Raw genomic sequence first — 21,392 nt, forward strand, 5'->3', positions numbered from 1 at the left:
CGCCAGGTTCCCGGAGGCGCTCAGGATGGGAGAGCTGTCGGCGCTGAAAGCGTCCCGAATGGGAAGCCGCCCGGCTGTGATCTGCTGCACCTGCCCCTATATGTGTGAGTGTATAGAGTTTCTGTATAGAAACGTTTCCTGTTTCGCTGGAAAGTCTGAGAGAAGCGGTGCCTTGTCAGCTGCAAAGTGGCCTACTTTAGTAACCACAATAGCAGCGATGCGAGCGACTGTCAGGCTGAGGAAACCGCAGCTTGTTTAGGTGAGTCTAATCTTTGCAACACGAGGTAGCTGCTAGAATCGTCCATCAAATGCAAAACTGACTGGGCAGGAAAAGGGCAGCGGGTGTAGCAAACGTGCGTCCCACCCTCCTGGGCAAGGGCATCAATCCTGCACACTTCCCAGCCATATATCACAGAATTATTATAATGGGCAATTCTCTCAGTGCCCTTTCTCCCCCTAACCCTGCACATTCTTGCCTTTCGGATAACAATCGAGTTACCTTTGGATGTTTCCATTGCAACCCCCGCACTCTCCGGCAGCACATTACAGACCATAATCACTTACAGTGTGAACTCACTATTTATCACCTCACTTCTGTTTCTTTAGCCAATTGATTTAAATCTGTGCCACCTCACTCTCAATCGTTTCATGGTGGCACCATAGCACAGCACTGTTTCACAGCACCAGGTCCCCGGTTCGATTCCCGGCTTGGGACTCTGTGCGGAGTCTGCAGGTTCTCCCTGCGTATGTCTGGGTTTCCTCCGGGTGCTCCAGTTTCCTCGCACAAGTCCTGAAAGACGTGCTTGTTAGACGAATTGAACATTCTGAATTCTCCCTCTGTGTAGCTGAACTGGCATGAGAGTCAGACGACTAAGGGATTTTCACAGTAGAGTCGTTACAGTGTTAATGTAAGCCTACTTTCGACAATAATAAAGACTAATGTTATGAGTGGAAACAGTCTTTCCCTATCTACACTGCCCATACCTCTCAACGTTTTGAATACCTCTCCCCGTTCAGCCTTTTCTAGGTTCCTCATCCCTGGACCCATTCTAGTGAATCTTTTCTGTACTCTTCAATGCCTTTATACCTTTGCTAAAATGCAGCACCCAGGACTGGACACAATATTCCAGCTGAGACCAAACTAATGTTTTATATAAGTTCAGCATAATTTCCTTGTTTTCGTACTCTATGTTTCTATTAATAAAGTCAAAGATACTGACCGGGATTCTCCAAGCCTCCATGCCAAAATCGTGCTTGGCGTGGGGGCGGAGAAAGGGGCCTCAGACCGTGAGGGCCGGGACGCGATTCTCCGACGACCAGAATCGCTGCCAACTGCACGCGCGCGATCGAAATGGCGCCAGTTGGGGGCCGCTGAAAGAGGCCCTGCGGGAGATTGGACCCGCGGTGGCCGTCCTTTGGGGGGGGTCCACGACAGCCAGGCGCGCGATCCGGGGATGCTTACGTTCTTCCGTGCCGGCCCGCAGCGTGGCTCCGCCATGTTGCGCGGGCCCGGCGTGGAAGCACCCGCGGCCGGCAGTGGAGGGCCACGTATCGCCGCCGGAGCTGTGTGGAGCACTCCGGCGCTGTGCTGGCCTCCTGTGGGCCACGGAATTGCTGGGCTAGGCCAGTTGACGAAAGTGTGAAACAGTCCGGTGTTTACGCCTGTGTCAACACTTAGCTGCCGTATTGCAGAATCTCGGCCACTGTATGCTTTATAAACTCTGCTCTCGCTGAAAGTAACAGAAAAAAAATAGGGTCAATGATGGAAAACATTCGGTCAGACCCCCTAGGGTCATAAAAATCAGTCCAGAAAATTATGTGGACCAACTGTTACATTTGAAGGCACTATGACTGCCTTCAGTGAAACCACTGTTCTGACAGAATGGATACAATTGGGTATTTCCTTCTTCCAAATGAACTCTGTTCCAGTCAAGAGCCAATTCAGCTATCCCACCATAATATATTTCAAAGGCACACTATGTTCATTGTGTATCAACTGAGTGTTTCTTCCACTGGTGGGCATTTGTTTCTGCTCTTGTATGTAGGGACAGACTAAAGCTTTGGTGCTTGGATTTAGAAATGCATGTTTGTAACATGTCCCTGAATAAATCTAACCTTTACTGCCTATCTAAAACAAAACGCATTGTGTTCTACCCTGGAAAGAACTGAGTAACATCAAGTCTCTCACTAGATGGACGTCCGGTGGCAGCATGTAGGAGGAGGTCACAGGTTGGATGTCTCCTGCTCGAGGCTTGATTTTTTTTTTAGAATTTAATGCCTGGTCCCAGGGGCAATTTTTCGTTAAATAAATGCAGGAAGATATAAGGAAGAAGGATGTGCAAAACCCAAAGAAAAGCTGCCGTGAAGAAGGGGGCGAGTGAAGGTTTGCCGTTGAGTGGAAGGGTTGGCTTGACAACTGGAAGGATGGCTGGGTCACTGGGCGGGGCCACACTGTTCACGGCAGAAAAGATGACCACGGTGATGGTTGTGGAACTTGAAAAACAGTTTGCAAATTTTCTTTCAGCACAGGACTAAATCGCTGGCTTTGAAAGCAGACCAAGGCAGGCCAGCAGCATGGTTAAATTCCCGTACCGGCCTCCCCGAACAGGCGCCAGAATGTGGCAACTAGGGGCTTTTCACTGTAACTTCATTTGAAGCCTACTTGTGACAATAGCGATTTTAATTTTATTTTCATGTACTTAATGGTCTGTATTTTTTTCTTTTTTTAAATTTAGAGTATCCAATTCATTTTTTCCAATTAAGGGGCCATTTAGTATGGCCAATCCACCTACCCTGCACATCTTTAGGTTGTGGGGGCGAAACCCACGCAAACACGGGGAAAATGTGCAAACTCCACATGGACAGTGACCCAGAGCCGGGATCGAACCTGAGACCTCAGCACCGTGAAGCAGCTGCGAGCAGCTCTAGTGAATCTTTTCTGTACTCTTCAATGCCTTTATACCTTTGCTAAAATGCCGCACCCAGGACTGGACACAATATTCCAGCTGAGACCAAACTAATGTTTTATATAAGTTCAGCATAATTTCCTTGTTTTCGTACTCTATGTTTCTATTAATAAAGTCAAAGATACTGACCGGGATTCTCCAAGCCTCCATGCCAAAATCGTGCTTGGCGTGGGGGCGGAGAAAGGGGCCTCAGACCGTGAGGGCCGGGACGCGATTCTCCGACGACCAGAATCGCTGCCAATTGCACGCGCGCGATCGAAATGGCGCCAGTTGGGGGCCGCTGAAAGAGGCCCTGCGGCGATTCTCCGCGGGCGACCAGCTGCATTCCCGCCGGTGTGGCTCCAACATGGTTCCACCCTGCGGGAGATTGGACCCGCAGCGGCCGTCGTGGGGGGGGGGGGGGGGTCCACGACAGCCAGGCGCGCGATCCGGGGATGCTTACGTTCTTCCGTGCCGGCCCGCAGTTTCTATTAATAAAGTCAAAGATACTGACCGGGATTCTCCAAGCCTCCATGCCAAAATCGTGCTAGAGCTGCTCGCAGAAAAATACTTTTCACTGTACCTTGGTACATGTGACAATAAACAAAATCCAACCCAAAGCACATGGAGGTATTGAAGAATAATAATAATTACTTATTGTCACAAGTAGGCTTTAATGAAGTTGCTGTGAAAAATCCCTAGTTGCCACATTCCAGCGCCTGTTTGGGGAGGCCGGTACGGGAATTGAACCCGCGCTGCTGGTCTTGTTCTGCATTACAAGCCATCTGTTTAGCCCAATGTGCTAAACCAGCCCCCTAAGGAGATGATGGCAGCATTGAAGGTATTGGTGGAGGAGGTGATTGCCCCGGTGAAGGCGGGGGCGTTGAGGACATCGGCCGAGGTGCGGGAACAGGGTGAGAAACTGAAGGGAGGGGAAGAGGTTGTGTCGCAACACAGTGATCAGCTCACCTCGATGGGTGAGGAGCTGCAGAATCTGCAGAGAATGGTGGAGGCCAACAAAGTTCTGCGAACCAAAGTGGAGGTCCTGGAAAATAGATCTAGGCAGCAAAATCTGAGGATCATGGGCTGCCCGAAGGGGTGGTGGGCCTGAGGCTGGCGGAGTATTTTGGCGGAGCTGTTGGGGGAAGGGGAAGTTCCCTCCTGGTACAAACTGGATCAGGCTCATAGGGCGTCCAGGCCTAAGCCAAAGGCAAATGAGCCACCAAGAGCAGTGATTATTTGTTTCCGTAGATACTACGTGAAGGCAAAGGTCCTGAGTTTGGCAAAGTAGAAGCGGGAGGTGCAATGGGCTGGTGTTGGTCTACATATATACCAGGACTTTACTATGGAGTTGGAGAGGAGGCGGGCGGCCTTCGGCTGAGTGAAGACAGCACTTTATAACAGCAGTGTGCAGTTCGGCATAGTGTATCCAGCTACGCTGAGGGTGACCCACAACTCCAAAGAATTTTATTTCAAGACAGTGGAAGCGGCCGAGACGTTTGTGAAGGCAAAAGGACTGGGGCAGAAGTGAGAAATGGGACTGAGGATTTGTCTTGGGCTGAGCTTAGGGGGGTGGAGGAGTATATGTAGCTCTATTTTTCACTGCATGTTATATGTGCTAAATGAGTTGAAGTTGCCTATTTGGACAATGTAAGAGTTGAGATTTTGTTTTGCAATGATGGTTCTTTGCGGTTTGTGTTTATATACTGGGGTTATGTGTTGAAGGGGTTCTTTGTTTTCCCGGGACCAGGGAGGGGAATAGAGGGGAGTGTCGGTTGGGCAGGGGCCTCCACACTGGATAGCTCAAGCTGGCCAGTGAACGAGAGTGTGGTGGGGGAAGGTCTGCGGCCATCAGGGCCTGGTAGAACAGGTTTCGATGGAGCTAGGACGTGTGAAAATTTGGGAAAGGCGCCCGATACTGGGTGTGGTGTTTTCGAGAGGAAGTGGATGGGGGTGGGGAGGGGCTTGATGGTAACAATGGGCCGGGCCAAGCCCAGCGGGTAGTGCCTGCAGTTATGATGATGGTGGATAAGGGGGGGGGAGGAGGAAGAGACCCCCAGTTAAGATAGCTACGTGGAATGTGAGGGGTTTGTTGAAGGGAGGTTTTTCAGTGACATCTTGGGGGTGGTGCTCATTAACTTGGAACTAGGGCCCCCAGAAGCCATTTTCGGGGGGTCGGACCAGGCGGGTCCGGGGTCAGATATTAGCCTTTGCCTCACCAATTGCCCGGAGGTGGGTCAGCCTCTCCATCCTGTGACACAGCTCGGGGGGGGGGGGGGGGGGGCGCTACATGACTCTCGGGAAGGTGAAGTCTCCGCTGAAGGTTTATGAAGGAACGGCTTCACAATTCATGGGGATGTTTATTATGCACTTCCGAGAATTGGTTGTCATTGAATATTGCCGCGGAATTTTTTTTACCTGGAATTTACAGGTGGATGTTTTGGTCTGTATATTGTGTGGTTTGTGTGTGGGGGTTTGTTTTTTCTTTGGTTTTTATTGATGAAAATGTTGAAAACGAGGAGAATAAAAAGATTTTTGTTTGAAAAGTCTCACTAGATTTACTAAAAATGCTTGCTATAAATGTCATCCTCCAACAAAGAGTCTTTAAATCTTGTAACAAGTTTTGAATTGCGATAATAAATGTGCAGACACAGGGATGATGGGCTTATATTGGCTTCCTTTGTTGTGGACCTTTATGTCTTAAACTTTACACCTCCAGCCCCACTGCTCCATGGGGAAGTCTTAAGCTGAGTTTGAAATCTTCTCTACAGAGAGGATAGATCAGAAAGTGGGTCATTCCAGGTCTCTGCCAGCAGGCTGTCGATCCAGTTCCCAGCCCGGAAACGATAGGTGGGATTTGCAAATAACCAAATGAAGTTTGTCCCCACAAATGATCTATTCTGAAATCCCTTCACAGCACCTGCTTCATTCTTCACACTCTTTGCATCTCTGCTCATCTCGCCGCAGCTTTTACACCTCACCTTGGCACAGATTCCCAGCTCTGTTGTGTTCTTGACTGTCAGCAATGCTAAAATTACATCACTATATTTTTCACAAAATGAATTTTGAAAAGTAAGTTCTATGTGTGCTGGAAAAAAACAACATTTATTGCCCGTTGATAGTTCTGGGTAGGTGAAGGGTTTTGAACAACTGATAGCAGTTTGGCAGTTTAGCTATTCGCTAGGCCACTTTCGGTGGCAGTTGAAAGTTAATTGGTGTGAAACTGGAGTCACGTTGGTCAGACCTGGTAAGGAAAACAGGTTTTTTTCTTCCCTAAATGACTTTATTTGGGTCCGTACAACAATCCAATAACTTCGTAGTTACTGTTTTACATCATATTTCAAAATTTAAAAAAGATTGAAATTCTAATATAGTCATAGTTGGATTTGAACTCATTTTCTGTATTATTCATTCCGTAAAATAACCACAACATCGAGGGCTGTGCACAACAAGTTGTGGTCTCACAACGATGGGCAATTCAAGCAGTGGAGGATGAATGTGCCATCACTTTAAACTCTGCCTGGTTTGCAGGAACTGACCACAAATGCCCTTAATGGAACAATATTCTCCAGCAACCACTCAGCTCACTTCTGCTTGATGCAACTTTTATTTTTAGACTTTTTCATGTTGATTCTCCTTTGCACTGTGTTGAAAATATCTGAGTGCCACAGCAAGTAACAGATTGTTATATCTGACTTCAGAGATGGAAACCATGCACCACATTGTGCCTCTTTGAAATTAAATGAGTTGCGGCACAAGCAGTCTTATTCTGATTGGATGTGAGCCTATGTATGCAGTCAAGAGGCCAGAGGATGTAGACATTGAAATTAGAAAGCTCTGTAGTTTGGTCGTGTAGAGGGAGATTTATTCTGCTTCAAGCTGGACCTGACCCAGGAGCTTTTGATAAAGTAGTAGAGAGGAAATTTATTCTGCAACAAGCTGGACCGCATGGTAGGGCAGTAGATATGGAGGTATATTCAGCATCCAGCAGGACCTGATCCAGGGGAGCTGACACTGGAGAAACCATGATTCCATAGGGGGCTTGGGTGGAAGGATAAGGAAATCTGCATCTCCCAAGTTCTGAGAAGGAGATGGTATCAGCATCATGAGGCCGGCTGCATTTAGTGTCGCTAAGAACATCGTGAATGTCGGTATTTTCCTGCCTTCTGCCCTTCTAAACTCCCAAAATGCTGTCATGCTGCTATCTGGCACAATGAGTAAGCTTTGGCCATGCTGTTGTGCATCCTACCCCATTCCCTTATACCAACATTCCCTTTCTGTGTTCCAGTTTTCAGAACCAAAATCTCTGCCCAGCCTCAGAAGCCCCAGGAAGAAACAAGAGATACATAGCAAAACACTGTTGAAGAGGCCTCAGCACTCGACCTGACACACACAGCCATCAGTTCAGGTATTGTCACTACACATACCTTGGAAGCAAGTAGAGAGTTGGGATCAGCATGTGGAGAGTCACTTGGATACGAATGGACTTCATGTAGACCAGGGGGAAAGGATTAGTTACTTGTCAGCTCTCCAAAGGGCGAATTTGTAGACTAGTTCTACAGAGGTTTCAGATGAGGATCTCGATGGGGCATCACAGGAAAGTCCTGATGGGCATACACCATGATGCCGGTTACATTGGTTAGCCTGCCAGACTGCTTCCTGCATGGAGGAGTCCATCTCCAAGTTGACAGAGGACATTCTGAAGAGCTTTCCTTCTCTGCCGCACCTCCATTTTCCTGTCATGCAGTACACTTCTGCCCTATTACCGGTTGTTATCTCTATTAGCATGGGTCACCACATCCTCTGCCTTGTGAGGATGCAGAAACACTCCAGCAAATCTAGAAACTAAATTCAAAAGACCTTCAGAAACATGAGAAAAAATTCAGATGGCTTCCAGTAGAAGATGTTATCAAAAGTTACCTTTACTGAAATCTGAGTGCCTGGCCCTTTAAGGAAGGCTAGTGCAGGGCACATCTTGAAGTCTCACGCCTATTTGTTTGCATAGTAATAGGCAAGTTCATTGCCAGGTGTAATTTTACCCAAACCCAGGATATTGGGATCACATCAGACGGACAGGCTATGGCATAAGGATAGTCCAGTATTACAGGTTTTTGGCACACACCTAGGATGACCATCTGAACACTGTTTTAAACAGGCCTTGCTGCATGGAAACCAATGCTGTACTGGTCAACCTACCTAGAAAGTGGCTTGAAGTCTCTAAAGTGCTATTTCGAGTGGGGCTACATGACTGAATATTTCACTTGTTGACTCTTGCCTGAGGAGGCACTTCAGAAGGCAATTAACTAGGGATAGACAAGCAATGCTGGCAATGCCACTTAAGTCCTTATTATGTGAATTAAAATACTAATAGAAAGCTTGAATAACAACAGCACGTTCTATCTATTCAAACATAAAAGAACAGGAATAGGATGAGATAACACTGTTTTTCGGACATTAAACCAGCAAATGTGGCAAAATAGTCAGCTGAAAGGATTGCTCCCCAAGCCCAAAAATAGACTTTGCCTGAATTTTAAGGTCAATTAAGTATTGGACTGGACACCAGGGAGAACTCCCCTGCTCATCTCCAAATAAGGTCACTGCCATCATTTACATACACAGGCTGACCGGGCCTATTTGGTGCCTCATCTGAAGGACACACCATCAGTCAAAGGCATTTTACTCATGTGTATGTCTCAGCTGTGTTACAAATGCAGTTGATGTTAGAACTGGATGGGACGATCTCAGATTGGAGCCCTGCCTCTAAAGAACTTTTACTGTTTAATAAAACATGGAGGAACAGAGTCACGCGACTGCTAATTAGTTTGAACAGCAAGGGAAAAAACATTTATTAAATATGAAAAAAATTGGATTATGATACAAAACACCTTTACTTCCTCCCCTCCTTTAACAATTACACACAGGTTTGTACATCTTAATCTACAGTGATCACATGAACACAGTCCCTTTTCAGCACACAAGAGGACTGTAGTCAAAAAACAGACTGTACTCGTGAGTGTTTTGTGATTTTCTTCCCAGAATCCCCCAACATGATTGTCACATGAGAGTTTCCAAACTCCACTCCCAAAAGCATTCTTTAAAATCTTCTCTCAGGGCGGCGCAATGGTTAGCTCTGCTGCCTCACGGCACCGAGGTCCCAGGTTCGATCCCGGCTCTGGGTCACTGTCTGTGTGGAGTTTGAACATTCTTCCTGAGTTTGCGTGGGTTTCGCCCCCACAACCCAAAGATGTGCACGGTGGGTGGATTGGCCACGCTAAATTGCTCCTTAATTGGAAAAAATGAATTTGGTACTCTAAATTTTAAAAAAAATATATATATTTTAAACTTCTCAGAATAATAATGCTTTCTCTTAGTGGTTTGCATTCAGAAATCCAGTCCAGGTTTTCCAAATCAATTCAAATTTCCACTCCATTTTTAACAGTGAATCCAATCCAGGATATTGCATCGCCCCCTTTTCGGTTTCCTTTATCTTAACTGCATTTACACCAACTGCGAGATCCAACCACTGATTTCCATAGTATTTCAACTTCAGTTCCACAGATAGCTTTCTGGCATCTCAACCTTTTCAGCTATGTCTGTCTTTTCTGAACAGTTCTCTGTTCTAGTATCTTTAACCTCAGACTTTTTGGAATCTTCTCTTCAGTTCTCTAGTTTCCATATCTAGCTGCTCTTCAGATCTCTGCACTTGTTTTCTTAACCATAACTCCAGTGTTTGGCTTTTCTTCTAGTAAAGTTGAGAGAGATGTACCCTCTCTGGCCTTCTAAACCAACTGCTTCTAGCTGAGCTGTGAGAGCTGCCTTCTCTCTCCCCTATCTTCACCTGCAATCAACCTTTCATTTCCTAACAGCTGGATGACGAGAAATGCAATTACTTGTTAAAACCAACCGCAAGAGTTCTCCATCCGTTGCAGAGGCAGAGCACCTTGATTTCTCAACAAATGACAGCGTTTTTCACAACTACATTTATTTTGTCTTGTTTTCAGTTTGAGCACTTTGAACATTGATTTAGGTAATGTCTTCAACCCATCAATACAGAAAATATCCCTGCCCCCTCCCTACACCCACCTTCTAAACTTGATCAAAACAAACGCTGAGAGAAACATTTTAAAAATCAGATACACAAAGTAAATTTCCATTCCCCAAAATGCCCCCACAAGACTAACCAAAACTAATTTAAATAAAAACAAGAAATATGTTTCAAATCAAGCCCAATGTGGTTTCAGCATTCAGCTCCAGCTGTTCACTAATTCTCCCTTAATTTTCAAGATCATTATGTCAGTACATCATCTACTCACATTGCCCAGTTGGACTCTTCTGGCTGGCGTGCCATCTTCTACACTTTGTCTTCAGCTCATCCAACACTGCTGCCATTCCTTAACTTACAGCATCCGATTCACTCATCACCCTCCAAACTTTCTGGCCTACATTGGATCCCTGTCCAGCAATGTCTCTGATTAAAAGGTTTTGTTCTTGCATTAAAGTCTCTCCATGGCCTTGCCAACTCCCTGTCTCTGTACCTCCTGCTGTCTGCTAACCCACTCAAAGCTCTGCCCCTCCAAATCTGGCCTCTTGCGCATCACCAGCTCTCTTTTCCTCATCATTGCTAGTCATGCCTTCAGCTGTCTTGACCCTAAGCTCTGTAATTCCCACCCTTTTCACTCCTCTGTTAAGGTGCTCCTTAAAACCCTTAAAATCTTTTGCCAACGTTTAGTCAAATTAGCTGAACTAAAACTTAAAGGCTTCTCTACCATATTAAAGTTTCTGAGATCTGGTGGTGGAGTGGGTAATGTGCCTGCCTCTGAGCCAGAGGCTCTGGGTTCAAGTTCCCACCCAGGGCGTGATGGCCAAGGAAGGTGCATTCATTTTTTAAAATAAATTTAGAGTAACCAATTATTTTTTTCCAATTAAGGGGCAATTTAGCATGGCCAAACCACCTAGCCTGCACATCTTTGGGTTGTGGGGACAAACACGGGGAGAATGTGCAAACTCCACAGTGACCCAGAGCCGGGATTGAACCTGGGACCTCGGCGCCATGAGGCAGCAATTCTAACCACTGCACCACTGTGCTGCCCTTGGAAGGTGCATTCGGAATAGGTGCAGCCCAAACAGGCAAAGTATTAACCTGCAAATCCTTCCAACATACACCAGATGCAGGTGTTAAGAGTATGGGAGATACATGTAATGGAAAGAAAGTTGGAAACTCTACCATCGCTATCCATAGCTCCAGTCCACAACATACATTTAAAAAGTGCATGTTGTCATATTAACTCAGATTCATTGATTGAACTTTAACACACCTCTATTAACTTTTCCATCTTTGATGTGGTGATTATGTTTGTCTGATTATGCTCCTGTGAACCATTTTGTGACGTTTTCTGTGTTAGGGGCACTATAAAAATACAAGTTGTTGCCATTGGTACACATGAAAATTGCTCTTTGAAGAGCAACACGTTCCAGTGGCAGAGCAAATTTTGTTGCTGTCCTGCCTTATTGGAATGAAAATTAGCACAATGGCAACCTGCTGGACCCACCTAAGGTGGGAGCTAGGTAGATGCAGGGAAGATGTTACCAATGATGGATGTGCCCAGAACCAGGGGTCACAGTCTGACGATTCGGGGTAAACCATTTTGGACACAGATAAGGAGACATTTCTTCACACACAGAGTGGTGAGCCTGTGGAATTCATTACCACGGGAAGTAATTGATGCTAAAACCTTGAATATATTCAAGAGGCGACTGGATATAGCACTTGAGGAGAATGGGATCAAAGGCTATGGGGTGAAAGCAGGATTAGGCAATTGAATTGGATGATCAGCCATGATTGTGATGAATGGCGGAGCAGGCTCGAAGGGCCAAAAGGCCTCCTCCTGCTCCTATCTTTTATGTACAGTAGCATAGTGGTTAGCACAATTGCTTCACAGCTCCAGGGTCCCAGCTTGGGTCACTGTCGGTGCGGAGTCTGCACGTTCTCCCCGTGTGTGCGTGGGTTTCCACCAGGTGCTACGGTTTCCTCCCACAGACCAAAGATGTGCAGGTTAGGTGGATTGGCCATGCTAAATTGCCCTTAGTGTCCAAAATTGCCCTTGGTGTTAGGTGAGGTTATGGGGATAGGGTGGGGTGTGGGCTTGGGTAGGGTGCTCTTTCCAAGAGCCGGTGCTGACTCGATGGGCCGAATGGCCTCCTGCACTGTAAATTCTATGATTCAATCTGTAATCTATGTAAATGTTCAGGTAGTCTTGCAAATTGGACATTCTGAATTCTCCCTTAGTGTACCCAAAAAGGCACCATAGTATGGCGACGAGGGATTTTCATAGTAACCTCATTGCAGTGTTAATGTAAGCCTACATGTGACACTAATAAAGATTATTATTATTTATCTCCCAGCCCATTTTCACTCTCCCTCTTCAACCACAACTCTCCTGCAGCTTGCCTGTCCTTGAGATGAGTAGAAAGACTTTTTAAAAATTTTAGAGCATCCAATTATTATTCTTTTTTCCAATTAAGGGGTAATTTAGCGTGGCCAATCCACCTATCCTGTACATCTTTGGGTTGTGGAGGTGAAGCTCACGCAGACATGGGGAAAATGTGCAAACTCCACACGGACCGTGACCCAGGACTGGGATTCGATCCCGGGTCCTCAGCGGAGTACAAAGACTTAACAGTGGGTATGAAAATAGCAAGACCCACTGATCAACTTCTGGGGAAGTCATCAGCTACAAGTAATCTGTCACATTTGCTGTAGGATTGATTGCAGAAATGAATAGAATCAGAATTTGAGCAAATTGTATGGTTGAGGTGTTTAAATGACAACATCACTACTCTTGTTGGGTTGCAGTACAGTCACTGACTAGTGGGGATTTAAAAAAATATAAAACCACACCTTCAGTGAAGGAAACTGTCCATTTCTAATACGGAAAAGGATAATTGATTTAGTCATTTTAATGTAAATATTAAAGCCCAGTCTTTAATACCCATTTTAAAATAAGGATTTCAGTATTCATAACCTTAGGTCATGACAAAACACACAACTTAAACAGAGGTACAAAAACTTCACACATCCACAAACTAGTTGAAGATAAAGGCAGCATTTTTACAGAAAATATGAACTGACTATTGTTCGAATGAACAGATTTCATTTTAAGAAATGAGCTGTACCAGTAATCAGATCAAGTTCGAAATAAGCACCATAGCAATATGAACACAACATTGTTCAGAATATGGATAAAATGAAAGTCAGCAGAAAACCAGTAAGAACCAGACTCAATTACAGCACAAAATCACATTCCACAGCACACACACATACTCAAACATGAAACATTGAAAACTTATGTTGCACATTGAGGATTGACAGTTAACTATCCAATCAAATGTATTTGAAACTCACCCAAGCCAATCAGGACAACATAGAGGTATGGACAGATGGCCTCAGACTGATAACATTTTCCTTAAACATGAGAGTCCGGACAGCCATTTTCTATCCGGATCAATCTATACTTTTACTTTCATAGAATTTTTTTCATAGAATTTACAGTGCAGAAGGAGGCCATTCGACCTATCGAGTCTGCACCGGCTCTTGGAAAGAGCACCCTACCCAAGGTCAACACGTCCACCCTATCCCATAACCCAGTAACCCCACCCAACACTAAGGGCAATTTTGGACACGAAGGGCAATTTATCATGGCCAATTCACCTAACCTGCACATCTTTGGACTGTGGGAGGAAACCGGAGCACCCGGAGGAAACCCCGCACACACGGGGAGGATGTGCAGACTCCGCATAGACAGTGACCCAAGCCGGAATCGAACCTGGGACCCTGGAGCTGTGAAGCAATTGTGCTAACCACAATGCTATCGTGCTGCTCTAAACTTGACTATTCGCTATCCTTATTTTCATATTTTCCCTTCTAAAGCTCTTGAAGTCTGCGCAAGCTATCTTTGCCTGAAGCAAGAAACCATTTCTGTATTATTTTGAAAGTTAAAATAGTTTTATAAATTACTTCTCTTTAAGTCTTTTGCTGGCAAGGCTTTATTGAGAATAGATTTGAGATTCTCTCAATTGCAATCAGTAGAGGCAATAAAAGTTTCTTATTTCACATCCGAGAAGTGTAACTCAAATTTCTACCGAGTTTTAAAGTATATGCGAGACTGCGCTTGCAGAAATGAATAGAATCAGAATTTTGGAAAATTGTATAGTTGAGGTGTTTAAATGACAACATCACTATTGTTGGGTTGCAGTACAGTCACTGACTAGTGGGGACGTTTTAAAATATAAAACCACACCTTTAGTCATTCTTACTCATTACAATCAGAAGGTACCGAAAGTCCCGAAAGACGTGCTTGTTAGGTGAATTGGACATTCTGAATTCTCCCTCTGTGTACCTGAAAGGGCGCCAGAATGTGGCGACTAGGGGCTTTTCACAGTAACTTCATTGTAGTGTTAATGTAAGCCTACTTGTGACAATAAAGATTATTATCACCAGTTTTGGGGCATTTTAGTTCAAACGTTCCTATGGGGGCAGTAGATGGGTGGGTGTGGGATGGTTGACGGTTACTTTCCAGCTTTGGTAAGGCTGAAAGCAAAACAACTAACTAAACATTGAAAAAAATCTCAATATGCTCTTGCAAATTGTTCTGCAAAACTTGCAATGCTCAATGTCATATTAAGATCAATCAGCTCATTCTGAAAAAATAAATTGTATTGATAAAGCACCTTTCATAACCTCAGCGTGTCCCAAACTGCTTCACAGCCAGTGAAGTACGTTTTGAAGTGGAATCATTGTTGTAATATAAGAAATATGATAGCTAATTTGCCACAATGAGCTGCCAGAAGCAGCAACATGATAATCATAGAATTTGTACAGTGCAGAAGGAGGCCAACCAATCAATCACCCAGCCTATCGAGTCGCACCAATCCTCTGAAAGAGCATCTTACCACAGCCTGCTTCCCCCATCCCCGTAACCCTACCCAACCTTTGGACACTAAGGGGAAATTTAGCATGGACAATCTACCTAACCACATCTTTGGGCTGTGGGAGGGAACAGAAGCACACTGATGAAACCCACACAGGCATAGGAAGAACGTACAAATTCTACAAAGTCACCCAAGGTTGGAATCGAACCCGGGAGCCTGGTGCTGTGAAGCAGCAATGCTAACCACTGTGCAGCCCAAATAATGCCCAAATATCGTTTTCAGTGATGTTGGTTGAGGGATAAATATTGGCTAGGGTGCTGGAAGGAATTCTGCACTCTTACAATCTCTCATGTCCACCTGAGATGGCAAATGGGTCATTTGTTTTAATATAGCATCCACAAAATGTACCTGTGACACTGAAGCACTCCTTTAGTACTGCACTCAGGGTGTTAACCTAGATTTTGCACTCGCGTGTCTAAAGTGGAACTAAAGAACAAAGAAAAGTACAGCATAGGAACAGGTCCTCCAAGCCCGTGCCGACCATACTGCCCATCTAAACTAAAATCTTCTACACTTCCTGGGTCCGTATCCCTCTATTCCCATCCTATTCATGTATTTGTCAAGATGCCCCTTAAATGTCACTATCGTCACTGCTTCTACCACCTCCTCCGGCAGCGAGTTCCAGGCACCCACTACCCTCTGTGTAAAAAACTTGCCTAGTACATCTCTTCTAAGCCTTCCCCCTCGCACCTTAAACCTATGCCCCCTCGTAATTGACCCCTCTACCCTGGGAAAAAGCCTCTGACTATCCACTCTGTCTTTGCCCCTCATAATTTTGAGATCTCTATCGGGTCGTTCCTCAACCTCCGTCGTTCCAGTCAGAACAAACCAAGTTTATTCAACCGCTCCTCATAGCTAATGCCCTCCATACCAGGCAACATCCTGGTAAATCTCTTCTGCACCCACTCTGAAGCCTCCACATCCTTCTGGTAGTGTGGCGACCAGAATTGAACACTATACTCCAAGTGTGGCCTAACTAATGTTCTATACAGCTGCAACATGACTTGCCAACTCTTATACTCAATGCCCCGGCCAATGAAAGCAAGCAGGGCAAGAAGGCAGGGCAGCACGGTAGCATAGTGGTTAGCACAATTGCTTCACAGCTCCAGGGTCCCAGGTTCGATTCCCAGCTTGGGTCAATGTCTGTGCGGAGTCTGCACGTTCTCCCCATGTGTTCGTGGGTTTCCTCCGGGTGCTCCGGTTTCCTCCCACAGTCCAAAGATGTGCAGGTTAGGTGGATTGGTCAGGCTAAATTGCCCTTAGTGTCCAATTGCCCTTAGAGTTGGGTGGGTTTACTGGGTTATAGGGATAGGATGGAAGTCTGGGCTTGGGTAGGGTGCTCTTTCCAAGAGCCGGCGCAGACTTGATGGGCCAAATGGCCTCCTTCTGCACTGTAAACATTATATGCCGTATGCCTTCTTGACTACCTTCTCCACCTGTGTTGCCCCTTTCAGTGACCTGTGGACCTGTACACCTAGATCTCCCTGACTGTCAATACTCTTTTTTTTTAGATTTTTCTCTCCAATTTAGAGTACCCAATTATTTGTTTTCCAATTAAGGGGCAATTTAGTGTGACCAATCCACCTAACCTGCACATCTTTGGGTTGTGGGGGTGAAACCCACGCAAACACGGGGAGAATGTGCAAGACTGTCAATACTCTTGAGGGTTCTACCATTCACTGTATATTCCCTACCTGCATTAGACCTTCCAAAATGCATCACCTCACATTTGTCCGGATTAAACTCCATCTGCCATCTCTCCGCCCAAGTCTCCAAACGATCAAAATCCTCTGACAGTCCTCATCGCTATCTGCAATTTCACCAACCTTTGCGTCGTCTGCAAACTTACTAATCAGACCAGTTACATTTTCCTCCAAATCATTTATATATACTACGAACAGGGCAGCACGGTGGCCTAGTGGTTAGCACAGCTGCCTCACGGCGCTGAGGTCCCAGGTTCGATCCCGGCTCTGGGTCACTGTCCGTGTGGAGTTTTCACATTCTCCCCGTGTCTGCGTGGGTTTCGCCCCCACAACCCAAAAAATGTGCAGAGTAGGTGGATTGGCCATGCTAAATTGCCCCTTAATTGGAAAAATAATTGGGTACTCTAAATTTATAAAAAAATATATATATACTACGAACAGCAACGGTCCCAGCACTGATCCCTGCGGAACACCACTAGTCACAGCCCTCCAATTAGAAAAGCGCCCTTCCATTGCTACTCTCTGCCTTCTATGACCTAGTCAGTTCTGTATCCACCTTGCCAGCTCACCCCTGATCCTGTGTGACTCCACCTTTTGTACCAGTCTACCATGAGGGACCTTGTCAAAGGCCTTACTGAAGTCCATATAGACAACATCCACTGCCCTACCTGCATCAATCATCTTTGTGACCTCTTTGAAAAACTCTATCAAGTTAGTGAGACACGACCTCCCCCTCACAAAACCATGCTGCCTCTCACTAATTCGTCCATTTGCTTCCAGATAGGAGCAGATCCTGTCTCGAAGAATTCTCTCCAGTAATTTCCCTACCACTGACGTAAGGCTCACCGGCCTGTAGTTCCCTGGATTATCCTTGCTACCCTTCTTAAACAAAGGAACAACATTGGCTGTTCTCCAGTCCTCTGGGGCATCACATGAATGATCTCTCTGACTCAGGAGGGAGAGTGGGTGCTACCCACTGACCCACAGCTGGAAACTTGAGCATTAAACACAAGCTGCCTCTCTTGGATCACATGGACTGCTTGGATGGGTAATAAACCAAAAAAAAAATCAGTGGCACAGCAAGTGATCTTCTCATGTTGAAATGATGGAATATTAGTGAGGAGCGATGAGGAAGGCTTACACCCCTACATCGGACACTGTTGTACTTGAACTGGGAGAGCTCAGTACTGATATTAGGTGTTGAAAGTGGAAATGTATTTTGTCTCCCAATACAGATGTCCCTCATTTTATAGCCAGCACTAAAAATCACAGTCCCTTATAATAATTTATTTTTGAAACAGATCTTGATTGAGCCCCATTTTAGTGCAGTTCAACAACTTTCATTTATACAACATCCTTAATGTAATGAAACGTCCCAAGGCTCCTCACGGGAGTGGTGGAAAATAAGAGTTTTTAAAAAATAAATTTAGAGTACCGAATTATTTTTTTTTCCAATTAAGGGGCAATTTAGTGTGGCCAATCCAGCTACCAGAATGCCTCCCCCTGACGTCGATGTGCGGGCCCAGGAGCACATTTTGTTTAAAGGAACGGTGTCAGAGAGCAGGCCATGCTGACATGTTCTGGGCGTGAGAGAGATTCCTCCATTTTGCAGCTGCCAGGTGTGAACTCCAGGGCCTCTGGTGGACAATCCATGAAGAAGAAGCTGAGAACAGGAACAAAGCAGCATAAAGTTAATTACTTGAGTTATGGGTTATTGTTCCACTGCAAATCAGGATTCAAAGTTTGTGTGTGTTACGTGCAGGGAAGCACTGGCAAATGAAAGTTCAAAATCCTCAAAACGTCAAAGGCATTTCAAGACTAAGCATGGCGAGTTTAAGGACAAACCTCTTGATTTTTCTCAACAGATACAGCAAGATCTTAAATCATCAGAGGAAGTCATTATCAGAAATGTAACATTGAATGACAAAGCCAGTGAGATGGTGAGGACGGAGCAGGCTCATCTGTCACATTAATGGTAAGTGAAAATGGTGGGTCGTGAAGTTCGGGCAGTGTTGATCCCGAAGCATGGCCGGATGGTAAAAATGGGTCTCGAGCAAAAAAGTGAAAAACATTGCCCTAGGCAACTGAAATCATGATGACAATGGTGGAGTGATTAAAATAAGGAATGGAAAGATAGCTTGTGACCATTTCACTGAATCTGGCGCATATAAATAGAATATGAAACTAAATGTTTAGAGCTCTCAGTAAAGGTTTATATATATATATATATATATATATATATATTTATCTCAAACCTTTTGAAATACAAAAATAAATTTGGGGCAGCATGGTGGCGCAGTGGTTAGCACTGCTGCCTCACGGCGCCGAGGTCCTAGGTTCGATCCTGGGTCTGGAGTGTGTGGAGTTTGCATATTCTCCCCGTGTTTGCGTGGGTTTCGCCCCCACAACCCAAAGATGTGCAGGGTAGGTGAATTGGCCACGCTAAATTGCCCCTTAATTGGAAAATATTAATTGGGTACTCTAAATTTATTTTTTAAAATACCAAAAGAAATTCTGCAGGTCTGATTACAATTCTTTAACCAGAAAATACTCCCATTGTCTACCCAGTAGATGATACATTCAGCGCATCTCTAACAAGTCTGTCTCAGTTACTGCAAAACAGCTCATCAAATAGATAAGCTTGGGATAGAGGGGAATTTGGCCAATTGGATAAGTAACTGGCTATCACAGAGAAGACAGGGTGGCGGTGGATGGAAAATTTTCAGACTGGACACCAGTTACCAGCGGTGTAGCACAGGGATCAGTGCTGGGTCCTCTGCTATGTGTGATTTTTTAAATGACTTGGAGGAGGGGGCTGAAGGGTGGGTCAGTAAATTTGCTGATGGCACCAAGATTGGTGGAGTAGTGGATGAGGTGGAGAGCTGTTGTAGGCTGCAAAGAGACATTGATAGGATGCAGAACTGGGCCATAAAATGGCAGATGGAGTTTAACCCTGATAAGTGCGAGGTGATTTATTTTAGGAGGACAAATTTGAATGCGGATTACAGGGTCAACGGCAGGGTTCTGAGGAATGTGGAGGAACAGAGAGATGTTGGGGTTCATGTCCACAGATCTCTGAAGGTTGCCACTCAAGTGGATAGAGCCGTGAAGAAGGCTTATAGTGTGTTAGCGTTTATTAACTGGGGGCTTGAGTTTAAGAGCCGCGGGGTTATGCTGCAACTATATATGACCCCGGGCAGCACGGTGGCGCAGTGAGTAGCACTGCTGCCTCACGGCGCCGAGGTCCCAGGTTCGATCCCGGCTCTGGGTCAAAGTCCGTGTGGAGTTTGCACATTCTCCCCGTGTTTGCGTGGGTTCCGCCCCCACAACCCAAAAAGATGTGCAGGGTAGGTGGATTGGCCATGCTAAATTGCCCCATTATCGGAAAAAATGAATTGGGTACTCTAAATTTATAATAAAAAAAAAACTATATATGACCCTGGTGAGACCACATTTGGAGTATTGTGTGCAGTTCTGGTGACCTCATTATAGGAAGGATGTGGAAGCATTGGAAAGGGTGCAAAGGAGATTTACCAGGATGCTGCCTGGATTGGAGGGTAGATCTTATGCGGAAAGGTTGAGGGAGCTAGGGCTTTTCTCATTGGAGCGAAGGAGGATGAGAGGCGACTTAATAGAGGTTTATACGATGATGAGGGGGCTACATAGAGTGGACGTTCAGAGACTATTTCCTCGGGTGGATGTAGCTGTTACAAGGGGACATAACTATAAGGTTCGGGGTGGGAGATATAGGAGGAATGTCCGAGGTAGGTTCTTTACTCAGAGAGTGGTTAGAGTGTGGAATGGACTGCCTGCTGTGATAGTGGAGTCGGACACTGTAGGAACTTTCAAGCGGTTATTGGATAGGCACATGGAGCACACCAGAATGACAGGGAGTGGGATAGCTTGATCTTGGTTTTGGACAAAGCTCCGTAGGCAAAACTGCCTGCTACAGACCTGGCTCCTCCCATTAATTACATCGTCTTTATCCCACTGGCAACATTCACAGCTTTGACAAAGAGTCATTGGACACGAAACATTAGCTCTTTTCCCTCCCTACAGATGCTGCCAGACCTGCTGAGATTTTCCAGCATTTTCTCTTTCTTACAGCAGGTAACCCTGTGTTTGTTAACTTTACAAGTGGTTTTTGATCTGTGATGGCTTTGCTTAATTGGAGATAGAGAAGGTATCAGTTAGTAGTAAAAGGGGTTTCCTTTTATTTTAAGAATTGTTTAACTATTAATTGAACAAAATATTTTCTGTGATATTAATGTGTTTAATCGTGTGTTAAGAATAAAGTTTGTTTTCATATAAAAGTACCTTTGTTTTTATAAACCCCTCCCTGACATGCCAAATCTCTTTCTCCCAATTAAAGGACAATTTAGTGTGGCCAATCCACCTACCCTGCCCATTTTTGGGGGTTGAGAGGGTGAGACCCATGCAGACACGGTGAGAATGTGGAAACTCCACACGGATAGTGACCTGGAGCTGGGATCAAACCCGGGTCCTCAGTGCCATGAGGCAGCAGTGCTAACCACTGCACCACCGTGCTGCCATAATATAGAAGATACCTATTGGTCAATGGAATCACTCCTGGAGCGAAGTATCCTTCCTCACCGTTTAAATTTTAAAAAAAGTGTTTGGGGTTCTTGTCCGGTATCCTCACAAATGTTGGGGTCTGGTCTGGGATCTTAACAACAGGATATAATTCTGGGACTACTGTATAACACTTTCCTGTTTGAGGCCATCAGTTATCAGG

The 21,392-nt window shown here is 45.3% G+C and overlaps 1 long non-coding RNA gene across 3 annotated transcripts; it reads left to right on the plus strand.

The window, feature by feature from the left end:
- The first annotated feature begins 5 nt into the window (after positions 1 to 5).
- Positions 6 to 21,061, plus strand: LOC119953142. Of its 3 annotated transcripts, none has more exons than XR_005457969.1 (4): positions 6 to 104; positions 7,234 to 7,353; positions 18,502 to 18,611; positions 21,009 to 21,061. It is a non-coding gene; the product is annotated as an uncharacterized LOC119953142 (long non-coding RNA). The 3 variants fall into 3 exon arrangements; XR_005457968.1 differs by lacking the exon at positions 21,009 to 21,061 and adding an exon at positions 20,696 to 20,907; XR_005457970.1 differs by lacking the exons at positions 6 to 104; positions 21,009 to 21,061 and adding exons at positions 134 to 259; positions 20,696 to 20,910.
- Positions 21,062 to 21,392: the final 331 nt, after the last annotated feature.

Source organism: Scyliorhinus canicula, chromosome 18 (assembly GCF_902713615.1).
Source record: "Scyliorhinus canicula chromosome 18, sScyCan1.1, whole genome shotgun sequence".
NCBI lineage: Eukaryota > Metazoa > Chordata > Chondrichthyes > Carcharhiniformes > Scyliorhinidae > Scyliorhinus > Scyliorhinus canicula.